The 12,016-nt window shown below is 41.9% G+C and overlaps 1 protein-coding gene and 1 pseudogene across 1 annotated transcript in view; one reads left to right on the top strand and one right to left on the bottom strand.

Annotated features, from left to right (window-relative positions):
- The window catches only part of HS3ST4 (heparan sulfate (glucosamine) 3-O-sulfotransferase 4), a 487,219-nt gene that overhangs the window by 71,501 nt on the left and 403,702 nt on the right, over positions 1–12,016 (bottom strand). The gene's annotated exons all lie outside the window — the stretch shown is intronic.
- Positions 11,547–11,904, top strand: LOC105545155 (annotated as a pseudogene).

Genomic DNA, 12,016 nt, shown 5'->3' with positions numbered 1-12,016 from the left:
TGATTATTGGATTGGCTCCACATTGACTGCTAGAAATACAGCATTGCCCCTGTTTTCAGGTAATTACTACCTAATCAGAGGAAGAGACTTGTTAATGATGCTCATAGAGTGCTCTGAGTACTATGGGAGATATGAATGGGTGCTTTGCAACCACCCAGGAGGTTGGCTAGCCCATAGCAGGAGAGAGAGTCAGGAAAAGGGTTGGTCTGGAAGAGTTTTTTGAACTTAATGACACTAGGTGTGAGTCTGTTTTTTGAGATGGAGTCTCGCTCTGTTGCCGGGCTGCAGTGCATTGGTACCATCTCGGCTCACTGCAACCTCTGCCTCCCGGGTTCAAGCAATTCTCCTGCCTCAGCCTCCCAAGTAGCAGGGACTACACGCGCGTGCCACCATGCCCAGCTAATTTTTGTATTTTTAGTAGAGACAGGGTTTCACCATGTTGGCCAGGCTAGTCTCGATCTCTAGACCTCATGATCTGCCCGCCTCGGCCTCTCAAAGTGCTGGGATTACAGGTGTGAGCCACCATGCCCTGCTGATGTGAATCCTAAAGTAAAATTTAGTCAGACAAAGAAAACAGGGACCGACATCACCCAAAGTGAAAAGCTGCTTGAAGCTCAGAGTCAGGACATGTGCATTCATATATATGGAGAACATGGTAGTTACAGGAAAACAGGCAGGAGATAAAATTAGAAAGTCAAAGTGGCCAGGTAATACACTGCATTGTGTGTCGAGCCTGGGAGATAAGGCTTTGTTTGAATGGATGCCAAACATAAAAAAATGCTAAGAATGATAGGGATATATTAAGGAATATATATAATGATAGGATACATTAAGAATGATAGGAAAATATTCGGTGAATAAACAATGTATTATAGGGAAGCAGCCTCTTTCTCTTTCCTGTTCCATCATTTGTAGTATGTTGGCTTTTGTCTTTGGTACGTATCACTCACTGCCAGATGGATGCTCCAGCTCCAGACATCACAGCAACATTCAAAACAAGAAGAAGGAGGGAGAGATGCAAGTGGCATTGGCCCTTTACATCTCTTTATCAAGAAGTCAAAAACATTCCCAGCCCCCAACAAATGTCTGCTCACCTCTCAACATCCAGAACATGCCACAAGGTCCCTACCTAGTTTGCAAAGAAGGCTGGAAACATATTAAGCTTTTCCAGCCATAAGAAACAGAAAAAAAAAAAAACAATATTTGTGAATGGTTTAGTCAGACAACTGTACCTGATGTGAAACTTACAGCAGAATTTTCATTTTGGAAGATAAATGGGAAACACTGCCAAAAGCTGTGGGGAAGCTACAGGTTTCCTGGCCTCAGAGGGTCCTGAGTATAATGATGTGGGACGCGGAGGGAGCCGTTTGGAAATGCTCTTTCACGTAAGCAGAAGGCCTTTTGTTCAGAAACCGGAAGGCTGAGGGGGATTACTAACATATTCAGTAAGAATAATCAAACCTGGAAAAATAATGCAAGGTCTTGATGGCACAAGCATGGACTTCTCTACCAATTTCTGTAATTTTATAGTAATATTCAAGTAGCGCATTGGAGCTTACAACATAAATAATTATGCTTTGTCTTATTCAGTCCTGTGGTAACCCAAGAGGTAGGAAAACTAGATACTCAGGAACTAGAAGCAGTAAGTCTTCCACCCAAAAGTGACACATGTAACAACTGTCAGAAACCAAATTCAAACCCAGGATATATGGTACCATATCCCCAGCACCACACTATCTCTGTGACAGAATAGCAAACAAATGTAATGATACCTACAGTGTGTTTGATGCTGTAAACATATTTAGATGTTAAGAGTAAAAGTTCTGACCAGGCCCGGTGGCTCACGCCTATAATCCCAACACTTTGGGAGGCTGAGGAGGGAGGATCACTTGAGCCCAGGAGTTTGAGACCAGCCTGGGCAACATAGTGAGACCCTGTCTCTACAAAAATACAAAAAATTATCCAGGCATGATGGCACACCTGGAGTCCCAGCTAGTTGGGAGGCTATGGTGGGAGGGTCACCTGAGACTGGGAGGTCAAGGCTATAGTGAGCCAAGAACATGTCACTGCACTCCAGCCTGGGTAGCAGAGTGAGACCCTATCACAAAAAAAAAAAAAAAAAAGATCTGAACTCTCAAAGCATGATAGATCTCCAAATTTGCCTAATCTTAAAAAGTTTTCAAGAGTAATTCTGACTACACGAATTTCAACCTCAGCATTGACACTAGTATCCAATGTCCCTGTAAGAGGGGGCTGCATTCTTTCTAAAGGTTGCTGTGAAGTGGACATAAAATGGTGCACCCGACATGCTCAGCACATCGTCAGGCATAGAGGAAATGCTCAATAAATGTTTGTTGATTAAAGAAATTGAAAAATAGCAAGAATGGTAATGCTGTTTACTATGTGCTAGACACTGTACTAAGTCGTGTCATGTATTAACTCATTTAAGCTCATTAGATAATTCATCATATTTGCCCCATTTCATAAGCATGCTCTTTTCTCTTTTTAAAAGATGCTTTACCTAAGTAGATTTATTTTTTTTGTGGAGATTTACTTTTCTACTACAATGAACAACTTTTTGCTTAATGCGAACAAGTCATCAGAACCACCAAACTCAATGATCTTGAAAGTGTCTCTTAGTAACTAGACAATGAGAATTTTCTAAATTTTTCTGATTTTCTTCAAACTAAATGTCTTGTTTCCATGGAAAAGTTATAGGACAAAGCACTAGTGTTACATTACTATTCTAGGATCTTATCGTAAAATACACACTCTACACAAAAATATAATTCAAAGATTTTAAAGTGTGATAACCACAAAATAAGAAATATAAAAACTGATTGTCTATCTAAAGACAACCTAAAATACCGAAGAAAAATATTTCTAAAGAGTTGTCTGGGGTGCAAAAACACACCTTTAGCCAGTGCACTGTATTGACTCTCGTGTATAACAATGGGATGTTACTCTGTTTTAGGTACCATCTTAAATTTCTAAGACTCAGACCACCACCATGCATATATCCCTGCCAATCACAGGGCTCTAGAGATTCCTAGTCTGATGCTTGGTACCAATTCTGATGCCCTGTGTCCCACACCAAAGCTATCACCAGCTCATCCGCCAGAGTACACAATTCCAGATGGCAGGTGGAAGATGGAACATCGTTCTTCTAGATTGCCTTGCTCTCCTAAAAGTTAAGACCCCCTCATCTAGAACCCTAAGAAGTCTGAATCAGAATAAGCCTAAGAAATAGTTCATTCAAAAGTTTTCTGAGAGAGGAGAACACAGAGGCCCAGAAAGGAAAGGCATTTGCTGAAGGCCACACAGCATGTGAGTGGCCCCTGTGGACCCAGAACCCAAGCTTCCCGGTGCCAAAGTTTTACATGACTCTGTGCTGACTTTCTCAAACTGTTCTCCCCTTCATGTGTAATGATCCTTCCTTCAGCTGCATCAAAATCCAAAGATAGGAAAAGGCTACTTCATAGATGTGAAGGGCCCATCGGAGGAGGAGATGGGAGAGTCGTTTGGCCCAAGTCATGCACTTCCAGTTGGCTCCAATTTGAGACCTCTCATGAGTGTTCCAAATGCGGTGATGCACTTAGTTATATGCTAACATGACAGGTAGAAGAAAAGGTGCATTCCAGGGGAGGGACTAGGGTGAGGGAAGTGAAGCACCTAGGATACAAAATTGAAAGAAGCGTGATCCTGAGAGTAAGTGAGAGCCCCCTTCAATGTTATACCCTAGGAGCTTCACTTTCCTCGTTTTAGTTCCAGCCCTGGTGCGTCCTACAGCCTCACACTTGAGTCTTGCAACCGGCCTTTGGTGTGTGACTAATGCATGTATTTTAAAATAAATCTTCTAATCATCATGTAAACAGTGTGACTATATTGCATCGCATTTTTTATTAGGAAAAGCATTAAATGTAAGCAGTGGACAGATGCCACCATTTTATAACCTTGTTTTGCCATGTTATGATTTTTTAATATAACAAAAGCCTCAGAAAATGCAAGTGCCCTGAACTTCTCAAAAATTGAGATGCGTCGAAGCACCAAAATACTTCTTTTTCCCTCTGGAGTCTGCTTTGGACTTAGATTCCTCAACCCCTTGCTTCCTGTCCTCCATCTTCAGTCCTAAAACAGCACTTTTTGCCACAACCCCGCAACCCCCGAATTCCCAATTTCCACAGCTGCTTCCCCATCATCTTCCAAATCTGACCCCTTTCTCCCTCACCCCTCACCTCCTCCCAGGGATGTTTTCATAGTGGGTTCTGTTTTATGTGCTCCCTCCTCGCACCACAAAGAATTTCATCTACAGGGTTTGTGGAGCTCCGTGTAGGGACGCCTATGGGGCTTCATGCATAATTAATGACAATTCAGCTACACATGTTTTCTATTAGCAATTCAGCCTCTTTTAGGACTTTTTAAAACACACTTTGCGATTTGCCAAAATTCTGAGAGACATTTATATAGGAAAAATTCATAAAAGCACAGAATGTCTAGGGTTTCTGGAAGGAGGCTTTAATGAAGAATTTCTCCCTAGAGGAGCATTTCCTGAAATGCTTTCTGCTCTGTACCACAAGTTTCTCCAGATGAGTAGGAGACTAAATCGCAGGTCTCCTCAAAAACAATGTCAATGGAATGCATTTTTTAAAAAATGGTCCCAGGTTACCATAACAACCAAGGTTCCAACATCATGTTGACTAACTGCAAAGTGATATGATCAGGAAGACCAGAGCAGAGAACAAAAGTATCAGGTTGCTATAGCAACTGGATATACAGAAAATGGAGTTGTTTCAATAGGGAAGTTTTCAATGCAAAAGTACATGTAAAGCATCCTTCTATGGTGAACGATCATCCAGGAAATTTTTACATTACCCAAGAGCTGTTCCATCATTTTGTTTGGATGCCAAAGCTCTAAGACGCTGTATAACATACAGTCCGAAAACTTAGTGGCTGTAAACAATAGCCATTTATTTATCTTATGAGTCTGTGGGCTGGCTGGGAAGTTTTGCTGAACTGTGCCAAGTACAGGTTATATTAGCTGGGCTATGCTCATAGGATTTCAGCTGGGCTTGTTCTGATGTCTGCAGCTGGGAGCTGGCCACTGTAAGAAGGCATCAACCGCGATTACTTCACTTTGTTCCATGTAGTCTTTCATCCTCCAGCAGGTTACCCTGGATGTGCTTTCATGGAGGAGCAAGGTTCCAAAACAAAGCCAAATCTCAGAAGATCCATTGGTGCCTAGGCTCGGAAGAACCCTTGGTACCTGGGCTCAGAACTGGTAAGTGATCACTTCCACCACCTTCTATTTGCTAAAGCAAGGAACACAGCCAGCCCAGATTTGCAAGGTATAGAAACAGATACCATTTCTTGTTGGGATAGGCTGCAACATCCTATTTTAAAGAATGTGGGCTGGGTGCAGTGGCTCACGCCTGTAATTCCAGCACTTTGGGAGGCTGAAGCAGTTCGATCATTTGAGCCCAGGAGTTTGAGACCAGTCTGGGCAACATGGAGAAACTCTGTCTCTACAAAGAAATACGAAAATTAGCTGGGCATGGTGGCCTGTGCCTGTAGTCCCAGCTACCCTGGAGGCTGAAGCAGAAGGATCACTGGAACCCAGGAGGTTGAGGCTGCAGTGAGTTGTGACTGAGTCACTGCACTCCAGCCTGGGTGACACAGTAACACCCCGTCTCAAACAAAATACATAAATAAAGAATGTAGATATTGGCAGAAGTGGAGAATTGGGGTCATTTTTGCAAACAATGTATCAAGATGCCAACATTTACATATAAAACACCCTTGAAATCATACACATAAGTTGGAATGCAAAAATGAAACAATTCACCTACATATTAAAAGGCATTTGGCTTCCAGAAAGCAAAACAATATCAAAAAAGGCCAAAATACATCTCGTATGCAAGATACAGTTTCCAAGGATGTATTTTCAGGATTTTGTACTTGTTCTTTAATTTCAATCCCTTTCTTTAAAACTGAAAAGTCAAGCGACCACTTGAGCCCCAAAGGGCATATAATTGAGGTCGGAGATGAAATTGCCTGAAATGTTCATTCACCTACTCAATGGAGAGGGGAAGTTTAGGGAGGTGATTAAAAGTGTGGACTTCAAAGTCAGATGGCTTAGGTTCACATTTTCTTTCACACTCTGAGTGGTTATGTAAATTTGGGGAAGTTCCCTGATGTCTATGGTGCTCAGAACCCTCACCTGTAAAATGAGGCTAGAATATTATTCTATTTTATTGATCCTAAGATCTACGTTTAACTTTTTAATATAGCTGACATTTGGTGTACCACATCATTGATGTCATGTCACAGTCAAATATAAAATAGTTTTGTGTCCTACAACTGATGGCATCTTTGGGTCACTGAATGTGGCAATGCCTTCCTCAGGGGACTGAGTTAATCTGTGTGGACTGATTAGAATAATGTCTGTCCCCAGTAAGTACTCAGTAAATGTGAATTAGGAGGAGGAGGAAAATACACCTTTGGAATACATGCTGAAGGGTTATAGAGGTAGATATGCATAGTATGTGCATTCAAGTTGTACAGAGTTTGAATATTTGAAAGTGAAGCACAGTTTAAGTCTATTCCAGGATTACACTAGTCTGTTCTAATGCTGCTAATGAAGACATAGCCAAGACTGGGTAATTCATAAAGGAAAGAGCTTCAATTGTGACTCACAGTTCCACACAGTTTGGAAGGCCTCACAATCAGGGTGGAAGGCAAAGAAGGAGCAAAGTCACGTCTTGCATGGTGGCAGGCAGGCAAGCGAGACCATGTGTAGGGGAACTGTCCTTTAAAAAACCATCAGATTTTGTGCCCTTTATAGAACCATCAGATTCACTACCATGAGAACAGCATGGGAAAGACCCGCCCTCATGATTCAATTACCTCCCACCAGGTCCTTCCCATGACACCCGGGAATAATGGGAGCTACAATTCCAGATTTGGGTAGGGACACAGCCAAACCATATCAGGGATGTTTTCTTTTCTGGAGATGTGAATAAAGCTGAACTTCCCTAATTATTGGTTAGTGCCAGCAGCAATTTTTCTTGACTTTTTATTTAACATCAACCCTGGGAGGACAATTTCATTTTCCCAAGTTAAGAAAGAGAAAACAGAATCAGTGTGGTGGCACGGGGGTGGCTGGGAAGGAGGGGAGGGAATACCATACTTAGGGTCACAAACTCAATTAGTGGCAGAGAAAAGTTACGCCCAAATATCTTTGGCTCCAAATTGTTTTCAGTCATCTCTCTTGGGACACGACCTAGCAGAGAAGGGGACCAATGGATGACACTATTATTTTAGTGCTCAGAATGATGCATTCAAAATGAGGAGGGGCAGCAAATCAATGCTGATTCAGAACTTCTCTCTAGGAGGTGGTTGGAAGCAGCTATTTTGTTGGACTCAGGGCTGGAGACTTTGAAAACAATATTTGCACAGGAAGCATGTTTAGATATTTTATTTTTATTTCAATTGCATTTTGTTTGGAGGGTACGTGGAAATGTTGTTAAGTAGAGATGATGAGGGACAAACTACCCCTTTGGGCAACCAGTGCAGCCTAAAAAATGGTGCTTAATCCCCTCTACCTCTCAAATTCCCATGCACTTACAAGAACCTTCCTACCTGATCTAGCTCCTGGGAGTCCTCATATGACTCTATCTGTATCTGCAGTCCTGTTCCACGGCACAGACCCTGCCAATGATTATTTACTACATAAAATTTGCTGATGCCTACACAACCCCATAGGAATTCATTCCATATATAGAACTGATGTCCACAGAACAGATGTCCCTGAGCATTGCATACTGCAAAGGGATCTCCTTCCTTTGGTCATAGAAAGAATGTAGAGTGAGGCTCTCATTCTAAAGTGAGATGCAGGAAATCGTGTGGAATTCTGCGGTGCCAATTAGGCGGGAGAAATTCAGCACTTTATTCTACCTGCTCTTCTGCAAGTGCACACTGCCTTTCTGTAATTAACCTTTCGAGTGTCTCAACACTGCAGCTGCTGTTGGTGAGTCTCATTTACGTAAGCGACAGGTTTGTGTTGGAAGTCACCCAGGTTTCTTGCAGATGCTCAGAGAATAAGTAGATGGAAAGAGGAAGAAAAGAAGAGAGGGAGAGAAGGAAAGAAGAAGGAAGGGACTGAACGGGGAAGAGATTAAAACTTTTTGCCTTTGTTCACTTCTTATGTAGAATGTTTCATTTCCTCAAATAACAGATAGTACAAAATGATGCAGTGATAATAGTCTTGCTCTCAAGAACATCATTAAAATGTTCCATCTCTCTTGCAAGAGAATACTGTTCCTCCCACCTCTTTACAAATTCCTTTTTAAAAATTTTGGGCCAAGAAAAATAAGTTTTATATGATAGACATGTAGGACTTCCTTTATCTAATAATTAGCTCACACCCCTTGTATTGTTTGTAAAAACTCTTAACCATCTCTGCTTTTACCCCACATACAGGTGTTCACATCCTAAGCAAATCACTTACAAAGCAAGTCTCCTATTGAGTTGTCTTACTCGTGCCTTGCATTTTAGGGTTCATAGTGAAGACCACTCTTCTCTATGAGATTGTAAAGATATGGCATATCATACAATGGGCAGCTGCATGGATCTCACGTTCACCTCTTTTGAGTAACATAATGTCATAAAAATGGACAGACGTGTCTTATTAATGTATATGTGATGTGCAATTATTTTGTCGTCCTGTTTTGCTCTTTTCTATCACAACTAAGAAGCCAGTGCAAGGTTTTGGAACTTGATCTCTAATTTTCCTCTATCTGAACTTCTCCATCTAGCTTGTCAGCAGTCTAAGGTGTGATTCATTTCTTACTTATACTCAATCTCCTGTGACTAGGCTGGTGTACAGAGCTTAGAAACTAAGAATTCTCAATAAATGTTGAAATTCATGCGAATCATTTTGCCTCCTCTCCCTCTTTATCTCTCACTTTGTGGTTTACTCTATGCTGACTGTCCAACTTTACTGGACCACATTTTATCTTTTTTTAAATTTTTATTTTGAGTTCAGGGGTACAAGTGCAGGTTTGTTACAAAGGTAAATATGTGTCATGCAGGTCTGTTGTACAGATTATTTCATCACCCATTTATTAAGCCCAGTACCCATTACTTATTTTTCCTTATCCTCTCCCTCCTCCCACCCTCCAGACTCTGAAAGGCCTCAGTGTATGTCATTCCCCTGTATGTGTCCATATGTTTTCTCATTTAGCTCCCACTTATGAGTGAGAACATGTGGTATCTGGTTTTCTGTCCTGTGTTAGTTTGCTAGTGATAATGGCCTGTAGCTCCATCCAAGTCCTGGCAAAGGACATGACCTCATTCTTTTATATGGCTGCATAGTATTCTACGGTGTATATGTACCACATTTTCTTTATGCAGTCTATCATTGATGGGCATTCAGGTTGATTCCATGTCTTTGCTATTGCGAATAGTGCTGCAATGAATATATGCATGCATGTGTCTTTATAATAGTATGTTTTATGTTCCTTTGGATATATACCCAGTAATGGGATTGTTGGGTCAAATGGTATTTCTGCCTTTAGGTCTTTGAAGAATCATACGAATAAAAGCTCAACATCATTGATCATTAAGAAATGTAAATCAAAGCCACAATGAGATACCATCTGGAATGTATTTTAATTCAACCTCAGATTCACTTTACTGGTGATCATGGTATGAATAGCCACATAATTAAGACTACAATCCTGCTGGGCATGGTAGCTCACGCCTGTAATCCCAACACTTTGGGAGGCTGCAGCAGGTGAATCACCTGAGGTTGGGAGTTTGAGACCAACCTGACGAATATAGGAAATCTCGTCTCCAATAAAAATACAAAATCAGCCTGGTGTGGTGGCGCATGCCTGTGATCCCAGCTACAGGGGAGGCTGAGGCAGGAGAATCACTTGAACCCGGGAGGCGGAGGTTGCAGTGAGCCAAGATCACGCCATTGCACTTCAGCCTGGGCAACCAGAGCGAAACTCCATCTAAAAAAAAAAAAAGACTACAATTCTAGCTCCTGCCTCTGCTTCTAGGCCTTCCTAGTCCTGGCCTCCACCATAAATGCTATCTGAACTACTCTGGCTGACTTCAAGTTTCTCCTTAATCTGGTCCTATGTACCCTGTGTTTTTCCTACCAGTCCCTAAATCTTCCGTGACATCTACGTGCTTCACTGTGGCTCCTGCACGATGCTCAGTCCTCCCTCTGGGACTTTGCTGGTGGTCTACCCCACACCTAGCAAGCCTCCGTTCTGCCCTCTATACCCTAAGCACCTTGCTAAACATTAAGACAGCATTGGAAACTTTTTTTTTTTTGGATAGGGATTAAAGGTAACTAACATTTAAAAACCAAGTTTAGTTTAAAAGATTTCCATCATCTCTTGCAAGGGTGGAAGATTTGGCTACATTGGGCATTCCCTCCTATATGACATCTATTGGAGAGAGATGAACAATGGCTGCTTTCTTAAAGAAGGTCTGTGCTGTCTGGCTCACCATAGTCCCCACCACGCAGACAGCACATAGGTGGACAATGGCCCCATTTACTCGTTTATGTTACCTACCTAGCTTCTTATATATTTTAGTCGTGAACCTAATCGACTCCCTAAGATCTAATTTAAGGCGATTTCCTCGAGAAAGTGGATCCTGACAGTGTTTTAGTTATCTCCCTGAGGGAGTAGAGGATGTTAATTATCAACATGAATGTCCTAATTTACTGGAGTTTACTAGTTACCCACGGCTTTATGGCATCTGGAGGTTCATGACTGGCATCCAAACAACACTCTGTGTCCCCAGCCCATGCAATCAGCTAGGATGTTCCACACAAGAGAAAGGTTGTATCAGATGCCCTTTAACATGCTTGCCAACTTAGCTTAATACGGTTCTGTGAGCATCTCCCCTACCCATTTTCTTTATTTTTTTAAGAGACAGGGTCTTCCTCTGTCACCCAGGCTAGAGTGCAGTGGTACAAACATAGCTCACTGTAGCCTCAAACTCCTGGGCTCAAGCACTCCTCCCACCAAACCTCCCAAGTAGCTAGGACTATAGGTGTGCACCACCACACCTAGCTAATTTTTAATGTTTTTGTTTTGTTTTGTTTTTTCAGTAGAGACAAGGTCTCACTATGTTGCCCACGCTGGCCTCAAGCTTCTGGCTTCAAGTGATTCTCTCACCTCAGCCTCCCAAAGTGCTGGGATTATAGGTGTAAACTACCGTGCCCAGACTCATTTTCTCCTTATCACACATCCATGACAAGGCTGAGCATGGTCTCATTAGCTGAAAACAGATAGGACTGACAGGGAACAGACAGAGGCTATAATTCAACCAATGGAAGGGGTTGGGGAAGATGCTGGAGATGATAGAAATGCTTAGATTCAGCTCTGGGTTACAAGAGAAAGTCAGACTTTCCCAGGAACTCTGGGAAGTATGGAGAGATTCATGCGATGAGCTCAGCACAGGACACCAGAGTGTCTTGGCATCAGCAGCATGAGAGCAAAGTATGAGCCTCGACAGCAGGAATCATGGCAGTGCAAGCATTTAGAAAGTTCATTCTGCTCTTTGATCAAGTATTGGTTAAAAGGAAAGCAGCTGAAACTGTAACCAAAGGAGGCATATGCTTCCAGAAATATCTCATGAAAAAATATTGCAAGCAACAGAAGTAGCTGTTGGATCGGGCTCTAAAGTGAAGGTTGAAGAGATTCAAACAGTTAGCATGAAAGTTGGTGATAAAGTTCTTCTCCAACTTTGGTGCCAGAATATGCAGTGAAAGTTGGAGACAAAGTTCTTCTCCCAGAAGATGCAGGCACCAAAGTAGTGTTAGGTGACAGGAATTATTTCTTATTTAGAGATGGTGACATTCTTGGGAAGTACGTAGACTAAAATAGATCACTATTGAAATCAACATGAGCTCGTGCATTCCACTGAAGCTCTGAAATCTTTCATCATGTAAATAATTTTCATGCCTCCCTTTTATAATAAATGAATTATATCT

The sequence above is a fragment of the Mandrillus leucophaeus genome, unplaced genomic scaffold (genome assembly GCF_000951045.1).
Source record: "Mandrillus leucophaeus isolate KB7577 unplaced genomic scaffold, Mleu.le_1.0 Scaffold32, whole genome shotgun sequence".
NCBI lineage: Eukaryota > Metazoa > Chordata > Mammalia > Primates > Cercopithecidae > Mandrillus > Mandrillus leucophaeus.
This window is presented reverse-complemented; position numbering and strand designations above follow the sequence as displayed.